Source organism: Eumetopias jubatus, unplaced genomic scaffold (assembly GCF_037043125.1).
Source record: "Eumetopias jubatus isolate StellerSeaLion01/CBP00866 unplaced genomic scaffold, mEumJub1_p1.0 scaffold_1, whole genome shotgun sequence".
NCBI lineage: Eukaryota > Metazoa > Chordata > Mammalia > Carnivora > Otariidae > Eumetopias > Eumetopias jubatus.
Window position 1 is genome coordinate 83,591,524 of NW_028274807.1, and position 21,373 is coordinate 83,612,896.

Consider the following 21,373-nt stretch of genomic DNA (forward strand, 5'->3'; position numbering starts at 1 on the left):
CCATCTGGCCCTGGGCTCTTGTCTGTTGGGAGATTTTTGATCACTGCTTCAATTTCCTTTGTGGTTTTGGGTCTATTCAGGTTTTCTATTTCTTCCTGGTTCAGTTTTGGTAGTTTATACATCTCTAGGAATGCACCCATTTCTTCCAGATTATCTACTTTGCTGGCATATAGTTGCTCATAATATGTTCTTACAATTGTTTGTATCTCTTTGGTGTTGGTTGTGAACTCTCCCCTTTCATTCATGATTTTATTTTTTGGGTCATTTCTCTTTTCTTTTTGATAAATCTGGCCAGGGGTTTATCAATCTTATTAATTCTTTCAAAGAACCAGCTCCTAGTTTCATTGGTCTGTTCTATTGTTCTTTTGGTTTCTATTGCATTGATTTCTGCTCTGATCTTTATTATTTCTCTTCTCCTGCTGGGTTTAGGCTTTATTTGCTGTTTTTTCTCTAGCTCCTTTAGGTGTAGGGTTAGGTTGTGTATTTGAGAACTTTCTTGTTTCTTGAGAAAGGCTTGTATTGCTATATATTTTCCTCTTAGGACTGTCTTTGCTGCATCCCAAAGATTTTGAACAGCTGTGTTTCATTTTCATTGGTTTCCATGAATTTTTTTAGTTCTTCTTTAATTTCATGGTTGACCCATTCATTCTTTAGTAGGATGCTCTTTAGCCTCTATGTATTTGAGTTTTTTCCAACTTTCCTCTTGTGATTGAGTTCTAGTTTCAAAGCATTGTGGTCTGAAAATATGCAGGGAATGTTCCCAATCTTTTAGTACCAGTTGAGACCTGATTTGTGACCTAGGATGTGATCTATTCTGGAGAATGTTCCATGGGTACTAGAGAAGAATGTGTATTCTGTTGCTTTGGGAAGGAATGTTCTGAATATATCTGTGAAGTCCATTTGGTCCAGTGTGTCATTTAAAGCCTTTATTTCCTTTTGATCTTTTGCTTAGATGATCTGTCTATTTCAGTGAGGGGGGGTGTTAAAGTCCCCTACTATTATTGTATTGTTGTCAATGTGTTTCTTTGATTTTGTTATTAATTGGCTTATATAATTGGCTGCCTCCATGTTAGGGGCATAGATATTTACAATTGTTAGATCTTCTTGTTGGATAGACCCTTTAAGTAGGATATAGTGTCCTTCCTCATCTCTTATTATAGTCTTTGGTTTAAAATCTAATTTGTCTGATATAATTGCCACCCCAGGTTTCTTTTGATGTCCATTAGCATAATAAATGGTTTTCTACCCCTCACATTCAATCTAGAGGTGTCCCTGGGTCTAAAATGAGTCTCTTGCTGGCAGCATATAGACGGGTCTTGTTTTTTAATCCAATCTGATACCCTGTGTCTTTTGACTGGGACATTTAGCCCATTTACATTCAGGGTAACTATTGAAAGATATGAATTTGGTGCGATTGTATTGCCTGTAAGGTGACTGTTACTGTATGTTGTCTCTATTCCTTTCTGGTCTATGCTACTTTTAGTATCTCTCTTTGCTTAGAGGACCCCTTTCAATATTTTTTGTAGGGCTCGTTTGGTGTTTGCAAATTCTTTTAGTTTTTTTTTGTTTTGTTTTGTTTTGTTTTTTGTTTTGTCCTGGAAGCTTTTTATCTCTCCTTCTATTTTCAATGACAGCCTAGCTGGATATAGTATTCCTGGCTGCATATTTTTCTCATTTAGTGCTCTGAATATATCATGCCAGTCCTTTCTGGCCTGCCCGGTGTGCTGCCAGTCTAATGTTTCTACCATTGTAGGTTACAGACCTCTTGTCCCAAGCTGCTTTCAGGATTTTCTCTTTGTCTCTGAGACTCGTAAGTTTTACTATTAGATGTCGGGGTGTTGACCTATTTTTATTGATTTTGAGAAGGGTTCTCTGTGCCTCCTGGATTTTGATGCCTGTTTCCTTCCCCAGATTAGGGAAGTTCTCTGCTATAATTTGCTCCAATATACCTTCTGCCCCTCTCTCTCTTTCTTCTTCTTCTGGGATCCCAATTATTCTAATATTGTTTCCTCTTATGGAATCACTTATCTCTCAAATTCTGCCCTTGTGATCCAGTAGTTGTTTATCTCTTTTTCTCAGCTTCTTTATTCTCTATCATTTGGTCTTCTATATCACTAACTCTCTCTTCTGCCTCATTTATCCTGGTAGTTAGAGCCTCCATTTTTTATTGCACCTCATTAATAGCCTTTTTGATTTCAACTTGGTTAGATTTTCGTTCTTTTATTTCTCCAGAAGGGGTTTCTCTAGTACCTTCCATGTTTTTTCAACCCCAGCTGGTATCTTTATAATCGTCATTCTGAATGTTCCGACATCTCACTAATGTCCGTATTGATTAGGTCCCTAGCAGTCAGTACTGTCTCTTGTTCCTTTTTTTTTTGAGGTGAGTTTTTCCATCTTGTCATTTTGTCCAGAGGAGAATAGATGAATGAGAGAACAAAATGCTAACAGGGTAACAATGCCCCCAGAAAAATATACACTAAACAAATCAGAAGAGACCCAAAACCGGGGGGAAAAGAAAGGGAAAGGAAGAAAAAAAGAAAAAAAAAGTGAAAAAAAGAAGAAAAAAAAGAATATGATCAAACATGATCAGGCTGGTGAATAGATCAGTGCCACACACTACATTTTAGGCATATTTTGTCTGTTAAAAGAAACTGCCTCTCAAAATTTTGAAGAAAGAAAAACTTATATATGTACAAAAATAAGCATAAATACAATGAAGTTTTGGAATATTCTGTAGAGATGAAAATTATAAAAGATTTTATAAAAGGAATTGATAAGTTGATTGAAAAAAGAAAGAAGAGAAATTTAAAAAAAAAAGCGAGAGAATGTGATCAGGCAGGAGACTAGAACAAAGCCATACACTAGAGATTTAGGGTATATTTTGGTCTGTTAGAAGAATCTGTGTACCAAAATTTTAAAGAGAGAACAACTTATACATATACAAAAAATAAGTTTAACTACAATGAAGGGATAGAATCTGACTCTAAAAATGAAAAATAAAAAAGATTTTTAAAAAAGGGATTGATAAGATGTTGGTTGAAAAAAGGAAAAAGAAAAATTCAAAAAAATAGAAAAAGAAAAAATATTAAAATTAAAATTAAAAAAAATTAATTTTGAAAGACTAAAGAATCAGGGGGAAAAAAGCCATGAATTCTAGGTGCTGTAGTCCCCTAGCGCTCGCATTCTGCCATTCTCATTGATCAGTAAACTTGGTCTTGGCTGGCTGTTCTTGCTGATCTTCTGGGGGAGGGGCCTGTTGCTATGGTTCCCAAATGACTTTGCCGAAGGGGGAGTTGCCCCGCCCTTGCTGCTCCGGGCTAAGTAATCTGCTCAGGTTTGCTCTCGGCAGCTTTTGTTCCCTGCAAGCTTTCCGTACAGCTTTGGAGGATGAGAGTGAAAATGGCAGCCTCCCAGTCTCTGCCCTGGAGGAGCTGAGAACTTGGGGCCCCACTCCTCAGTGCGCCCCCAGAGAAAAGCAGTCAGTCACTCCCGTCTCCCTGGTCTCCAGCCACACTCCGTGCTCACCCGGTCTGTGACTGAGCATTTCTATCTCTGGCACCTGACCCCGTGTGGAGTCTTCAAACCCAAAAGATCCCTGTGGTGCACTCCTGCGCCGCTCCTCGCAGGAGAGGAGTCTCCCAGGATCTGCCGTTTGTTGGGTCCCTGCTGGAGAAGCAGTGGCCCAACTGTCACCGATCACAGTTTATGGCAACCCCGAGCTGAGAGCCCGTGCCTCAGCTCCATCTCTGCAGCCGGCTTCCCTGCTCCGATACCTGGGAGCTCTGCCGCACTCAGTCACCCCCAGTCTTCCTGTGACCCCGAAGGTCCTGAGACCACACTGTCCCGTGAGGGTTCCACCCGCCCATTCCCCCACCCCCGCTTAGCCACTGGAGCGACGTCCCTCGGTGGAGCCAACTTCTAAAAGTTCCGATTCTGTGCTTGCGGCTCTATCACTTGCTGGTAGCGGCTGACGGGGGCCCCTCCCTCCGTGGTCTATCTTCCCGAATATCGCCTCGGATTCACTTCTCTGCACGTTTTATCTTCCAGAAAGTGGTTGCTTTTCTGTTCAGAGAGTTGTTGCTATTCTTTTCTTCAGTATCCTGTTGAGTTCGTAGGTGTTCAGAATGGTTTGATCCCTATCTAGCTGAATTCCTGGGACCAGACGAAATTTAGGTCTCCTACTCCTCCACCATCTTGCTCCTCCTCCTACTTATGCCTTTTCTTCTATGAGCTACCTTTTCTCCCCTAGAAGACTCAATTCAAAAGCCCTCCCCTTCCAAAGAGATTCCCCTGAGCCCTTCACCTGGAATTTCAGCCATAGGAACCAGTTAAGATTATATTAGCTACCAGTTGCACACGGGGCCTAAGGATGAGCCACACTGGACACACTCCAAAGTCAGTGGGATTTCTACTCTGGATTATGTGGATATTATTTTTACAAATGCTATTGTAGCCACAGTAGCTTTATTTGCTTCCATAATTGGTGTTGTTGTTGCCTATTGAGGCAACAGTCAACTTAAACCCCAACATCTTTTTTCCCTAATATGGAATTCTACCTAAGACTTGTGTCCAAATTCAGAAATTTCCCTCCAAGCTTCGTGACAGCAGGGACACATCTATCGATCTCTTTAGTATATACTGAAGGGGCATGGCAGCTGCCTGATATTGCAGGTGTTCCAAAGGGCTTTATCTTGGGAGATTTTTCCCCCATCCCATACTTCAACTGATAAAGTCATTTTGAATCTTGAATCAATCATGGTTATCTTAACTGTTTATATTTTATATTCTGCAAATTTCCCAGGCACACCTGCTATAATTTCACATAAATCGTTTCTTTTTCTAAGCCTCAAATAGAATACAGTCAGAAATAGAAACTCTGGTATGATACTTTTTGATTTTGGTATCTCTTAATATACCTAACAATACCATTGTTTGACTCAATTTTACTCCTATCAATCAAAATTTTATTATGGTAGGTGTGTTTATAAGTATGAAATCATTCTTAATTTATTTACTTATTCACTGACTTATTCATTCATAAACATTTGTTAGACACTTTTATATGCCAGGCACTGTACTAAGCACTAGAAACAGAGAAATAAATAGAACTATTTAAGAAACACTAGACAAAAGGATGAGGCCAAGGAGTGCAGCTTTATTTGTTAGCAGAAAAATTGGAAACAACATAAATGCCACCAATATAGAAGTAGTTAAATAAGTTACAATACAGCCACAGCATATGCTGTGCAGCAGTAAAGAAAAAATGAAATACATTATGATTCAATGATACAAGATTCTCCAAGACATTTTACACTTAAAAAAAAAAGTTGCCAATAGATACAGCACAAAACAACATAATTTTTTTCTTAAAAATTATGTTTCTAGGGGTGCCTGGGTGGCTCAGTCAGTTAAGCATCTGCCTTCAGCTCAGGTCATGACCCTGGATCCCTGGGATTGAGTCCCAAGTCAGGCTCCCTGCTCAGCGGGGAGTCTGCTTCTCCCTCTCCCTCGGCCCCTCCCCCCACCTCACTTGCTGTCTTTCCCTCTCTAAAAAAACTAAAATAAAGAGAATTCTCTCACATATTACTGGTGGTGTTTTAAATCAATTTTTACAATTAACAAGGTTTTTAAAATAATTGCAATACAGTGTAAGTGCTAAAATGGAGATATGAGCAAGGTACAATGTGACCCAAAGGAAGGCAAAAATAATCTATTCTATAAAGTTTCCCATTCACTAAATATACCTTTTTTTCCCCCAGAAATAAAACACTGTATCTCAAGTGTTCATAACATAGATACCCAGAGGCTTAGACTAAAAATGACTTCGGCAATTTATGACAGCTTGTTAATGCCAGTTAATTTGCAGAAGTTAAAACGAAAATCATGAAGCACTCGGGTTGATTTGTTATTCCTGCCAACGGCTCTCTTGGTGTCAGCATCGCGAGCCTCATCCAACGGGGGAGGAAACAGGAAAAGGGAAAATGAGTGTCTTGCCCAGAACACCTCAATAGTCAGTGGTGGGAGCACAATTTCATATCCAAAGGACCTACTGGGATTGATCCTGTGTCCAAATCAAGAGTCAGAGGACAATAGATGATGGCTTAGAAGCATCACCCATTTTCAGAAAACACAAGAAAATATGGCTGACTCCACCCATTAGATTTCTTTACAGGGCAGTGGAGCTCATGCCTCTGAGGCAACCAGGGCATTTTGGTTTTTCATTCACAGCAAAGCCACAGAAAAAGGCAAGTTTCCAGGAACATTCTGAGCCTGATTCTCCAAGCTCACTCTTCTACTGCACACCAAACATAAACTCAGCCACCACACAGTGTGAACCACTCCGCCTTAGAGGGTCCCTTTATGGAACAATAGGGATGTCCTTTTCTCAAGCTAGAAGAAGATCCAGTGATTTGAATGAATCTCTTAGCATCTCTTCAATGATAAAGAAAAAAGTCCATTTTATGCCCCACTTAGCTTCACAAGTCAAAAGTACCCAGAAATGTCTGTGTGTGTGTGACATTTAAATTCATGGATAAATCTGAAGCTCCTGTCACCCTCATTTATTCCCAACAGGTGAGTCAAGAGTGCATGCTGGCAAGATATAATGCTGAGTAACTTGGCTTTTTTTTCTTCCCAATTTAACTGAGACCTGTAATGTTATTTGATGCAGTTTTCTGTATTTAATTAATTTAACATTCCAGATTTTTAATTTGCATTTAATTTAACATTTCAGGTTTTTAATTTACCAGATATTGTTTATCAAATATTCATTTCAGAGACTTTCATCGTATATACAGTGCATACCCCTCTTTAATTAGTGTGTGGTAAATTAATTCTTCTATCCTTGCTCTTTCATCAGATATTGGATTAAGGAAGTTGCACTGTTTCAACACAGCACATAAACTCGTTTATTAAACCAAGATGGTAAATTTCCCCATGTATGTGCATTGCTAATCTGCTTTCATGCTTAACCTGATAAAAACTGCTGTGGTTAAAACCAGAAATCTGTTATTATTTAAAACCTGCTGCTTGGTTTGACAATGGAAGTGTTACATTTTGTATTCTCTCCAATCATTGGATCCAGTTTTGCTCTTATCTTACTCCTGGAGCTGTAACTCTGCTGCCCCTCTATCCCATCCAGAGCCTTCTTCCTCTGTCTCCCTTCATCCATGTTATCACCCTCTCCCTCCCTGGGGTACTTGTTAAAATGAGATTACACTTGTCAATGCTCTCCGTTAACTTTTCTCAATGACTCGGACTATCCCAAGTTACAAATTGAAGTTTCTCATCCCTAACTTTTACACCTTACTTCCCTCTTACTCCTCCCTATCTCCAGGCAAATAATAACCCGTCCCCAAAATGATACTATATTCTAATTTTGCTGGTAGGGACCATTGTGGAAGGAGGGATCTTATCTCTTCTATGTCACTGTAAGCTATTTGAGAACACATTTTCTTCAATTCTGCACCCTCAAAACTGCACCCTAGCATACTGCTTTGCACAAACAGGCAAAACAGTACATGTTCGTTGGATATCTGAACAGATGGATGAATAGATGGATGATTGGATGGATGGCTGCTTGCATGGATAGCAAGATATTTACTGTGTGCCTGGTACCAATCTAGTTCTTTAAGCTGTTTTCTCATTTAAATGTTTCTCCTAATGAGGAAGGATGTCCGTTTAACAGATGAGGACACTAGAGCTCAGAGATTTAAGTAAAGATTTGCTCATGATCTCACAGCTAAAAAGGAGCTGAGTCCAAATCTGAACCCTGATCTGTCTGATCCTCCTGTACTTACTGCACATGGCCAGGACTGGCTACATAATTTGTGGGACTGCTATGCTCTGAATGGGTCTCCCCTTCACCACCACATTCATATGTTGAAATCCTAATGCCCAATGTGATGGCACTGGAAGGTGGAAACTTTGGGAAATGATTAAGTCATAAGGGCAGAGCCCTCATGAGTGGGATTGTTATAAAAGAGGCCCCAGAGAAATCCCACCCCATGAGGACACAACGAGAAGTCTGCAACCCAAAGGGTCCTCACCCGACCATGCTGGCTCCCTGATCTCACACCTCCAGCCTCCAGAACAGTGCAAAATAAGTTTTTGTTGTTTATAAGCCATCTAGTCTATGGTATTTTGCTATAGCAGCCCAAACAGACTAAGATAGGGGCCCAGTGCAAAATTAAAATCCTTGTTGAAATTTATTAATAATTTCAAGACAGAGACAGCAGAGCATTAAACCTAGTGTGAGGCCCTCCTCAGCACGGAGTCTGTGGGGCATCACAGGTCATGGGCCCATGAAATCAGCCCTGTGCCTGGGGCCCAGCCACGTCATGACCCACATTCCAGCTCAAGCTCCTCACTCCCAGTCTGTCCATTAGAACCCCTGTGCTCCCACACTCAGAGAAACTGTTCCTGCCCATCTGTCAGAGGCAGAAGTGGACCAGCAAATGTGAACCTTGCTCAGATGCTTGGGGTCAGGTAGACAGACTCACCTCCTAAACAGACTGAGAATGCCTTGAGGTCAAAGAATACCTCAAAATACGATTCTATCACATTCTTTATGCCTAGCACCACCACCATCATCCCCTGCCCCTGACCAGGGGTGGCGGGTGGGCCGGGAGAAATAGTGTACTTTGCTCTGCAATACCTCACTGACCAACCGAATAAAGCAAACTCTAAGAATAGGTCTCCTGCCCTTGTTCCTCAGATGAGACAGATGAAACATGTAGGCAGTGATGCTAGATAGTGGTTAACAGTCCGGCATGTGATCTTGAGAGCCAAAGCTGGGCGTGGGACCTCAGAAAGAATTCTCCTCTTTGAACTTCCATGAGCCAATCTCAGGGCCAGTTTGGTGTGAGCCAAAGCTCAGGAGTCCTAGTGTGAAACTCAGCACTTTATATGGCCACAGCTAAATGACTGCTCCTCCCCACCCCTCTGGCCTTCCTACGTGGCTACTGTTCTTTTCAAAGGAAAGATAATGACATGTTGATGGGTTTTTAAAGAAGTCCTTAAGACACCAATTCCAGAGGTGACAGCCACCGATAAAATATCGCAAAGCAGAGACAAGCCAGTCGTTTTGAAATCTTGTGGCACAGCACAGGGTGGTACTGGCACCTCTGCTTGTGACCCAGGAAAACGTGGTAAAAAACAACAAATAAGGGGCGCCTGGGTGCCTCAGGCGTTAAGCGTCTGCCTTGGGCTCAGGTCATGATCCCAGGATCCTGGGATCGAGCCTCGCGTCAGGCTCCCTGCTCCGCGGGAGGCCTGCTTCTCCCTCTCCCTGCAGCTTGTACTCTCTCTCCGTGTCAGATAAATGAATAAAATATTTTTTAAAAACACACACACACAAACAATAGGGGCGCCCAGCTGGCTTAGCTGGTGGAGCGTGCAACTCTTGATCTCCGGGTTGTGAGTTTCAGCCCCATGATGGGCATTAGAGATTACTTAAAAAAAAAAAAAAAAGTAAAACCAGCGCTGAGGTCATTCAAGATGAGAGCAGGCATCAGGTTAGGGGCAAACACTCTAACCATGGAAAGCCCAGTTTTAGTGTGCTTGAGGGCAGGGCTCACATCTGTCTTGCTCCTTGGAAGACTCCTCAGGGTCCAAGGCAGTAGCCCAATAAATGTGGAAGGACAGAAGGAAAGAAAGATTCTCTGAGGGGACATAAGAGACTTAAGGTTAGAAGGGTACAACTGCAGGTTCCATTCCTTGGTCACTTGTATGTATTTCCAAAAACAGATGATGACATTTGTATACATCCTTTGTTGGGTCTTGCTTTCGTGGTTTAGACCACTTTAACTTCATCTCTTAGGAACTTGGGGGCCGTGGCTATGACCTCAAGTCCAGAACTGGAGTGCGGGCACTTGATTGTCCCTTTATCATCTCCTCCTGGCCACCAGAACAGCCACAGTGTCCGTCACAGTGCCCCTGCCTGAAGGCAGCACCAGGGCATGGGGGGCTGTTAGCCAGGAGGCCTGACTGGTACTTGCTGGAAGGCATTCTTTTTTAAATAAACTTGTCATTTTGGATTAATTTTAGATTCACAAAAAAGTGACAAAGATAGTACAGAGAGTTCTCATTATACTCTTCACCTAGTTTCCCATGATGTTAACATCTTGCGTAACTATGGTGCATTTGTCAAAACTAAGACATTAACATCAGTACGTTACTATGAACTAAAATCCAGACTTTATTCAGATTTCACCAGCTTTTCTACTTATGTTCTTTCTATTAAAAAAATAATCAACTAACTTGGGGTACAGTTTTGGATTTCCAGAAAAATCGAGCAGGTAGCCTAAGTCCCACATACCAGTCCCATCCCTACCCTGCACCCCTAGCACACAGTTTCCCCTATTTTTAACATCTTGCATGAATGTGGTACATTTGTTAAAATAATGAGTCAATATTGATACATTATTATTAGCTAAAATTCACAGTTTGCATTAAGGTTCACTCTTTGTGTTGTGTAATTCTGAGTTTTGACAAATACCTAAGGACATGTATCTCCCATAACAGTATGATACAGAACAATTTCGGGGCCCTAAAGATTTATCCCTCTCCTTCTCCCCCAGAACCCCTGACAATCAATGATCTTTTTTCTTTTTTTTAGATTTTATTTATTTATTTATTTATTTATTTATTTATTTATTTATTTGAGAGACAGGGAAAGAGAGAGTGTGAGCATGAACTGGGGAGGAGCAGAGGGGAGGGACAAGCAGACTGCAGGGAGCCCGACGCAGGACTCAGTCCCACGACCCTGAGATCCTGAGATCATGACCTGAGCCAAAATCAAGAGTTTGGCCGCTTAGCCAACTGAGTCACCCAGGCACCCCAATCAACGATCTTTTTACTATCTCTCTAGTTGTGCCTTCTCTGAAATCTCATCTCGTTGAAATCATACGGTACGTAATCTTCAGATTGACTTTTCACTTAGCAACATGTCTTCCATGTCTTCATGGCTTGACAATGAATGTCCTTTTTCTATTCCAAGATCTAATCCAAGGTCAGTGTGGAGGCACATTTAATGTGGAGACTTTTTTTTAATTTAAGTGTAATTGACATACAACATTATGTTGGTTTCAGGCATACAACATAATGATTTGACATTTCTATGCACTGCATATGGAGGAATTTTTAATACTTCCTTTTCAATGATCAGAATTCTTTTCAAAGCAAGAGATTCAGTTTCGTGTCCTTGGGTGATTTTTTTTTCTGCACTTAATGTTATATTTATTTCTTTAGTAAATATTGAGTTTTTTTATGTGTCAGGCATTGTCTTAAGCAAGGAAAACACAGATTTGAATGAGCTATAAAAGATCCTTGTTCCCATAGAGTTAAAAAAATTCCTAAAATTACTATTAATGGCTATGTACTATTTCATCTTATCAATTTATTTTAAAATAGACCATCCCCCAATTTTTCCTATTTTTAATAACACTGTGATAAATACAAATCTTTGGCCATCATTTATTATGTCCTAGGAGACAGTGTTAAAAGTAAAAAAGGCCCATTTTTGAAGTATTTGATATATGGGGTCATATTCCTCACCAGAAAGGACATGGCTATTGATACTTCCTCCAGCCATGAAAGTTCCTATCTTATCCTTACTATGACTGCCCCTCCACCTATGCTCCCCCCTACTCTCTGTAGTTGCCCTCAGTCTCTTTGCCCTCTTCTAGTACAAGCAATATAAGCAGTCAGCTTCTAGTTCCAAGCTGGCCTCTTGGCTCTAGATTGATTCATGCTGTTTACCTCCCACCAAAAATGCTTTCTCCATGTGTGTGCCTCACACACATATCTCACTTTTGAATAGTCCATTCCATTAGGGGCCTGTACTAAACTTCCTTATGCCCAGGTTTCTTGCTGTAAAATTGTCACAATTTCACAACAAAGGTTAATCTTTATGTAGGGTTTGCGTATTTACAGCCATTTGGTCCCAGATGATCAAACTGTATTTCCATGACCCCAGGAGATGATGCTAGACTATGAAAAGTAGGTAAACTGAGAGCAATTTTTTATGATTCATCTCAAAACCATTCTTTTTTAACCCCCTAATATTTCATCTTTTTCTTGGGAGCACAGACCTAAGATATAGACCCCCTTCTGAAAAGCGCATTGTCTTAATTACCCTCATGAACACTGTGATACGTTTTAGTAATAATAGGATCTTTGGAAGTAGGAAGACCTGGGTTTAAAAATCAGTGCAACCATTTGCTAATTGTGTGACCTTGAATAAGTGACTCTTCAAGCTGAGATCGCTTATCTCTAAAATTGGGGTACTAATAATAGCTAACCCTTGGAAAGAGTTTACCATGAGCCAGACACTGTTGATTTGATCCTCATTACAATCTAATGAGGCAAATTTAATTATTATCATTCCCATTTTCTGCAGAAGCAAAATAAGGCAGAGACAGGGTAAGTGACCTGTCTGCAGTCATGCAACTGGTAAGAAGTAAAGCTGGGGGGCGCCTGGGTGGTTTAGTCGGTTGGGCGGCTGCCTTTGGCTCAGGTCATATCCCAGCGTCCTGGGATTGAGCCCCATGTGGGGCTCTCTGCTCAGCCGAGAGTCCGCTTCTCCCTACCCCAGCTCTTGTGCTCTTGCTCTCTCTCTCTCTCTCTCTCTCTCTCTCTCGCTCACTCTCAAATAAATAAATAAAATCTTTAAAAAGAAGAAGAAGCAGAAGCAGCAGCAGCAAAGCTGGGATTCGAATCTGGGAAAACTGGCTCTGGAGTCTAAATTCTTGACCCTTACATACATACCCTCTTGCTGATACTGCATGAGATAATCAGGGAGGATTAAATGAAATGAAACAACCTATATTAACGATCTATTATGTAGTGTGCATGGCCCATAATAAATTTATACTCCCTTTTACCCACTCCTACTGTAACATTGTTATCTTCCTGGTTCTGAGTACTCCAATCTCAGCCAAACAGGTCTAGTACAGCCAGACCCTTCTGCCTTTGGATCAGACACAGGGCAGCACATACAGGGAGTTTAGAGCAGTTGGGCATTCCTAGAGGGAGGCATGAGCAGAAAGAGGTGAGGCCATTTTGATGGATGGGAGTGAGGTCATAGAAGACACTCAGTGTCCATGGGGAGGCAGTATAATGTAGGGTAAGGATTATGGGCTTTGGAATCAGCCAGGTTCAAATCCCAGCTCTGTCTACAGGGTAGTCTAAAGAATTAAATGAGATGTGGTAAAAAGGCTGCTCACCACACCTTCTCTTCTTAAAGTCATGCACACCCTTGTTGAATCACTATATTGTACACCTGAAACTAATATAACACTGTATGTTAACTATAATGAAATTAAAATTTAAAACTCAATAAATAAATAAACATTCATGCACACTACACGATTGGACACTGTCCAGCAGTCCAGATGGAAATATAAGACTAACCTCAGAATGAACAATTTAAAAACAAGTAGTTCTATCTTCAATTTAGTGTACAAACGGATTGTATCTCCAGCTGCTGACACCAAGCTGCCAGGAAGGTGTGCCAGAATCTGATAATATGGCAGACCTTTGGGGGTAAATGTGGTAGGTGATGGTATATCTATCCCTAAAGCAGTGTGCTTGTTCAGGCTTCACCAAAACCTGGATGAAATAACCCTCAGGATTCTCAGCTACTTATTGCTCAGACTCCACATTCACCAAGCAACCTTCTGATTAGCACCTAGATCTCCCAGACAGTGTCCAGGTAGAATGAACAGAAATATTCCTGGCCCTAGAGGGGCACCAGGGTGGCTCAGTCAGTTAAGGTTTAACTCTCGGTTTTGGCTCAGATCATGATCTCAGGGTTGTGGGATGGAGCCCTGAGTCAGGCTCCTCTCTGTCTGCTTGAGCTTCTCTCCCTCTCCCCTTCCCCCGGCTCTCTCTCTCTCAAATAAATAAATAAAATCTTAAAAAGAAGAAAAGAAAGAAAGAAAGAAAGAAAGAAAGGAAGGAAGGAAGGAAGGAAGGAAGGAAGGAAGAAAGAAAGAAAGAAAGAAAGAAAGAAAGGAAGGAAGGAAGGAAGGAAGGAAGGAAGGAAGAAAGAAAGAAAGAAAGAAAGAAAGAAAGAAAGAAAGAAAGAAAGAAAGAAAGAAAGAAAGAAAGGAAGGAAGAAAGAAAGGAAGGAAGGAAGGAAGGAAGAAAGAAGAAAGAAAGAAAGAAAGAAAGAAAGAAAGAAAGAAAGAAAGAAAGAAAGAAAGAAAGGAAGGAAGGAAGAAAGGAAGGAAGGAAGGAAGGAAGAAAGAAAGAAAGAAAGAAAGAAAGGAAGAAAGAAAGAAAGAAAAAAGAAAGAAAGAAAGAAAGAAAGAAAGAAAGAAAGAAAGAAAAGAAAGAAAGAAAGAAAGAAAGAAAGAAAATGAAAGAAAGGAAAGAAAAGAAAGAAAGAAAGAAAGAAAGAAAGAAAGAAAGAAAGAAAGAAAGAAAGAAAGAAAGAAAGAAAGAAAGAAAGAAAGAAAGAAAGAAAGAAAGAAAGAAAGAAAATGAAAGAAAGAAAGAAGGAAAGAAAAGAAAGAAAGAACACATTCCTGGCCCTAGAAAAAAAAAATCTCCATTACAAATACATATAAATCAATCTTATATGAATTATAAGTTATTGCTGCCCAGAAGGTAGAATAATCCTTATTCTCTTCACATCTCTTTGTTCTATCATCAGGAAAATTTTGGAAACCCCACCCTGGATCTCAGACTGCCTGAGCACCTACTATGTGCCAGACACGAGCTCAGCACAGTGAGGAATTCAAATTTGAAATGACATAATCCTTGCTGAAACAACTTAAAATCTGGTGGAGATAACGAAGCAAATACACCAAGAGCTTAAAATAAGGCACAAGTTGAACAAAATGCTGCCTCATTATCATCTTGAAAAACCCCCAGGGCCAAGTCTAGGCCTCCTAGTTCTATTCAACTTGAGGAGGTGATAATGAGGAGAAAATGTTCTTGCCCATTAAAGAGTTCTTAACATGGAGACCAAGGCTAGCTGCTAAATAAATGGTGGAATTTTACCTTTCAAGTTACATAGGTAATACCTGTTACCTTTCATGATACATACTTTACGAAGTCTATTTCTACAAAAGGAGAGAAAAAAGAGAAATGCATACATAGGGGAACGGAAGCATAATTTATTTATAGATGAAGAAGGGGCAAGAGGAGATGATGGCAAAGGCCATTTGTCCTCACGGTGATAAATGAGTGAATGGACATGCACAACTCAGTGGCTGCCAAACCAAGCTGGTACAGCTGAGGCTGATGATGACGGTCCACACTAGCCCACACCCCGTCCCCTGTACATGGACCATCCTCCCCTGAGACAAGACCTACCCCTCATCTATGCCTCTAACACCTTCCCTGCCTTCCCAGCCCAGACTCCAATAGTGTCTCTGCATTAAGCTTTTCCCACCCTCCGCTAGTAGAGGGATCCCTTCCTCTAAGTTCTCACATATGTTGTCTCAAGGGCATAATGGCATTCTTCACATTTTGTCCTGAAGGTGGCTGTGACTGTAGCAGAAAGGTGGCTGTATCAGAAATTGATTCTCTGGATCTTGCCACCAACTAACTGTAGAAATGTGGGAAAGTTATAGCTCCACTTTCAGACGAATGGAGAAACTGTCTGCTTCAAAGGGTGACTGGGAGGTCTAAATGAGATTGTCTAGGACAGGGAGGAGCCGCCTGAGAGCACCACCCAAAACTGAACCTGTCATGACCAAGGGAGGACGTGCAGGTCATCAAAGATGGTTTCAAAGGGAAGAGTCCAGTTTGTAAGGAAGAGGAGGAGGACTAACTTGATGGATTCACAGAGGGAGTACTTACCTGTGATCTTTTAGTGGCAGGAGAAAATTCTAGAAGCAAAATTAAAATAACTGATGTCCCTTATGTTTATGGTGGTGGCCAGGAGTTACAGACATCAGAAAAGTATAAGGAAATGTGTTCTTAAACTAAATCACATTTTAATTTGAATATAGAAGCAATAGAACCTCCACGTCAGATAAATAAGAATAACCTCAACATGGATCCCAAGAGGAATCTTTACCTGGGTCTGTTCTGTGGACAAGACAGACGAGTTTCCCAGTGTGGTTCTATTAGAACCAAACGGAGACACTTGAGGACCAGCAATGACTGCCTCAAAGCAATCCAGAGGCTGGGAATAGTGCAGTGGAGAAAATTAGGGCACCCGTGTTCCAAAATGTTGTCAGTAGTGTTCGTGAAGCAGCCTCGGGAGGGTCTCTGGGTCTTAGTTTCTTCATCTCTGTCATGAAACAGGGCTGTGAGTGCCCTCTCAGGACCCTTCTGGCCCTGTGCTTATCAAATTAACAAAGTTGAAGAGATGAGTCATGGGCCAAGGTGAAAGCCATTCCGCTCAGTGCCCCACCTTGAAGCTTTACGTTGTGAAATCTCTGTTCCACTCAAGGCATTCAGCAAACCCTGTGCTGGGCACTAGGGCTCAACCAGGTCATCCAGGAGCTGCATGCCCATCAGGATGACCAAAAAGGAAAAACAGCCAGAGAATCAGAAAATACTCAACTGAAAGGAATTTATGGGTTATCTGGTTCTAGCCCTTTCTTGTACAGAGGAAGAAACCAAACATCAGAAGGGTCAGAAATCATTTTCCCAAGAATGCACGGCTAGAGGAAGATACAAGAAGCGGGAGTACAGCGGAAAGAGCCCTGGACTTGGAGTTCTTGCTGTAGGAGGACCCAGTTGTACCCCCTGGGGTCAGCAGCCACATTGCTCTCCCAGGCCTCAGCCTCTCCTGGGGAATTATGCAGCTCACCCACTGCTGCTTCTGCCCCAGCCCTCTCTGTAGTTGTGAAGTTGGGACTAGAACCCCAATCTCCCAATCCCCTGCCCTGGGCCCTTTCTGTCCTGCCAGAAAAAAATAAGGGATGCCATGGAAACATGCCCAGTTGCAACATCCTGGAAAGACAAGAGGAATGGTAAAGCTGGCTTGTCCTGGAGCCATTAGCATCAGGAGACTCACGGGAGAATATGTTTCTGCATTTCTCAAAATATCTTTTACCTGGGCATGGAAATGCCTGTATTCATTTACTCATTCAGAAATGTATAATTTTTGAGGGTAGGGAATAAAATTGATAGTGTTCAAATTCAGAAGACAAAAAGGTGAAGGCAGGCAGAGACTGTTTACAAGAAAGCTTATGAAGCTTCAGCTTGAGTCCTTCCCCTGGCAGGGGCTCCTTCCAAGAGTCACATGATCATACACGCGGTCATACAATTGTAAAATATTTGCAGAAGGGAGAGGTTTTTGCATTCTTTTTCTTAAAGAGGTAAGCCTCAGGCCCCTATATCCAGGTGATTCAGAGGCTAAATTTCTCCTCTTCTCTCCTCCATTCCTTCCTCCTAGGGCTGGAAGAAAAAAAAGTTTTGTTTTTGTTTTAATAAAAAGAAATGTACAACTTAAGAGAAAATCAAGTCTGAGGAATTAAAAATTAAAGCCTATAAAGAGCAAACTCTGAGTGAAACAACACAGTGCCCTTGAATGAGATGGGTGGAAATTCTGTGTCAATGCCATGAAGAGTGCCAAAAATATCTTGAGTTTAGGGGCGCCTGAATGGCCCAGTCAGTTAGGAGTCAGTCTGCCTTCGGCTCAGGTCATGATCTCTGGGGTCCTGGGATGGAGCCCCACATCAGGCTTCCTGCTCAGCAGGGAGTCTGTTTTTCTCTCTCTCTCCCTCTGCCTCTCCCCACTGCTCGTTCTCTCTTTCTCTCTCTCAAATAAATAAATAAAATCTTAAAAAATATATCTTTAGTTTAAAACTCAGGCTTCCTTTCGTCTCATAAATTTTAGCTGTTTTTTTTAAAGATGTTATTTATTTATTTGAGAGAGAGAGCAAGAGAGAGCACAAGCAGGGGGAGTGGCAGGCAGAGGGAGAAGTAGGTTCCCCTCAGAGCAGGGAGCCCCATGCAGGGCTCCATCCCAGGACCCCGGGATCATGACCTGACCCAAAGGCAGACACTTAATGACTGAGCCAGCCAGGCATCCCAATTTTAGCCATTTTGATTCATTTGACACAATGTTGACAAATCAAAAAAAAAATTGTCAAACAACCTATTTGGTCAATTCTAAAAAATTAAAAAAAATAATAAAAAATTCTAATTAACTTGTCTGGTTCTCCTGATCAGTTAAGTCAAGTCAAAATAAACCCATTTGGGGGCGCCTGGGTGGCTCAGTTGGTTAAGCGACTGCCTTCAGCTCGGGTCATGATCCTGGAGTCCCAGGATCGAGTCCCAGGATCGAGTCCCACATCGGGCTCCCTGCTCAGCGGGGAGTCTGCTTCTCCCTCTGACCCTCCCCCATCTCGTGCTCTCTATCTCTCATTCTCTCTCTCAAATAAATAAATAAAATCTTTAAAAAAAAAAAATAAACCCATTTGCTGACGTGATCACAAATTCACTTGTGGGTGAGATTTTTAAAGTTATTGCTTGGAGAAGCCCATGCTTTAGAACAGAAGAGGCCAATTTGAACTTCCAAACCTCATTTAATAGAACCTTCCAACTGGGGATTTTTATTTAATAGCGGGTGAAAACGTTTTTTACAGGAGGGGTATTTTATTGTGTTCACTAGGTATGCCACATAAATGCACTGTACTTGTGACTAGTCTGTCCCCTTTACAGACCCCTATGTGTCTGATGAGGAAATAGGGTGTGGCAAATTATGACTTTTAAGGGTAACTGAATCATGCAGCTGTTACCAGAGGCCTCTACCCATTTCAACCCCAAATGTTTCATAGGGTTCCCCGGATTTCCAAGCTCTGTATTTAAAATAGAAACCTCTCTGAAGGGACGGAAGGTATTAAACATCCTTTGTCCTAAGAAAAAAAAGAAAACTCTGAGTCACTAGTAAAGCCAAATGAGGACCGTGAAGGTTCTGGTACAGATTTCATGCACAGTGACATCCCAGGTATGGAGAATGCTTGCTCCTTTCTTTCTGGGGACAGACATTTGTCATTCCGGGTGGAAGAGGTCAGCCCAAAGACAGGAGGATTCCCTATAACGTCACTTTCCTCTCAAGATTCCAAAATGCAAAGTTTCCCAAGCTTGGCAGATAAGAATTATCTGGAGCAGTTGTTACAAAGCAGATTTCCAGGGCTTAGGTGGAATCCAGGAATCTGTATTTTTAGCCAGCTCCCAGGGGATCCTTATCACTGTCATAAAGCCAAGGTGCAGACTGGCTCCCAGAGACATCACATTATTAGAATAAATAGAGCAGCCACGGGGAAATGTACTTTAACCTGTACACAGCTGGGAAGCCACTGGGATTCATGGCTTAGAATTTCATCTTCAAGCCAAGATGTTAAACATACCAATGAATGTGTGTTCCTTATTATCACCCATAATGGTTTCCTTCTTCATGTCTTAGGGGAATGCCATATGCCCAGAGTTCCTGGCAGCAGAAAACCAAAATATTAACAGAATAAATTACTTCAAATTAGACATGTGCTGCTGAACTATTCTAAGGTATTTGGAATATTAACAAACTTAGACCCGGCTGAGGATCATTAATGGCATTGTCCTCCTCGGAGCATATTCTTCAAATACAAACCTCCCGAGTTTGCTTTTAACTGTCCGAGCACTAGCATCTTCATCATCCTGCAAAGAAAGCAAGGGGTTGGTTTTGCCAGCTCTTCAAAGCTTTCTCTGTGATACCTGCAGTCAGAAACAGCTCACCTGGGGGACACGGCCAGAACCCATGGCTGCCTCCACACCCTGCCTGCCCGAGGAGGGTGGTGCCAGTTCCAGCATGACCCAGCAGCTGAAGAATGGAAGGAAGGCAGAGGTGGCTTTACTCTCTGCCTGGGAGAAGGATTAGACCTACTTCCTTTACTCCAAGGACACCCTCCAACCCAGAAGAGCTCCAAAACCCAAGGTCAAGCCTGTCACACACCGTAATGGTAGAAAAAATTATGAATAAAATATAAGCCTGTGAGAAAGTCCTCCTTACTATCAGGGACCAGGCTCTCTTGCATACTGTTAATATGTCATGGTTCTTTTTTCCGAACGCAAGTGTCATCCTTTTTAAATATTATTGTTATTGTTAATTTTTAAGAAGGTTATATGTTCACACATTCAAAACAAACAAGATACAAGGGGGGAGATCTCACATCTATCCTTGTCTTCCATCTACCTGTTCCCTTCCTCCTGCCCAGACATTACCACTGTATTTAGTTTCTCATACATTCTTCCAGAATTTATGCAAAAACAAGCAAGTGCAAACAGATCTTCATATTTGCTCACTTTTTACACAAAAAATAATATCCTAGGCTTACTATTTTGAACTTTGCCTCCTTTCATCCAACAAATGTACCTTAGAACGCTTTTCCAAATCTGTACACAGAGAGTTGCTTCATTCTTGTTTATAACTGCATAGTATTCCATCAGAGGATGCACCAATTTGTAGTGAAACCATTAGTTTTTAGTCTGTTTTCCTGACAGTGAAATCGATGGCTTTGTTTTGGATACCTAAAAGTTAAGTAAGCCCAGACACACCAAGAGGGTCGATGAAGTTGTGCATGCAGAATTTCTGGAGATTCTCAGAGGGAGGTGATTTAAGAAATATATTCTGTTCCACATAATTACAAAAGTTGATTTAATATATCATGTTCTATAAGAGCAACCAGAAAGCATCTGAGAGAAATTAGAAAAGAATTCAAACCCAAACCTGAGTTAATTAAGGTAAAGAAAGGAAACACAAGAGAAGCAGAAGACCAACTTTGTTTCTGTCACTTCCTTTCAGCTCCGTCAGACTCCTCTCAGTTCTTGGAGGGACTGAGGTTTGTTCAAATAAGGACTCAAGTGGTCTAATTAGGTGGGAAGGGAAGAGACTGAGTAAAGGGAAGGCCTGAAGGAAGACAGGGAGAGCCATGTCCATATGTTTTTATTCTCAGAGGCTAACCCGTTCCCTAAGAAGTGTTTTCACCATCATATTTCCTCCAAGCTGTAATTTTACAAAAGGAAAACTTCCAACTCACAACTCCATGTCTTTAGCCACAACAGTATTTATTTAAAGGTATGTCCCTTTGTTTTTCACCAAGCCTGGAACTGTTGTGTCATGTAGATGTTGGTAAAATCCCCTTTTTAGTGTTGTCCTCTCAGAAGAGGTCAAAAAAGAGTTTTCATCTCTGGCCAACAATTTAATACATCAGTGAGTACCTTTCGAAGTCATTTTAAACTTTACAAAGCTCCAAATATTTCTTAAAAGTTGGGATAATTTTTTTTAAAGATTTTATTTATTTATTTGACAGAGAGAGAGAGAGCACGAGCGGAGGGGAGGGGCAGAGGAAAAACAGAGAAGTAGGCTCCCTGCTGCTGAGCAGGGAGCCTGATGTGGGACTCGATCCCACGACACCGAGATCAT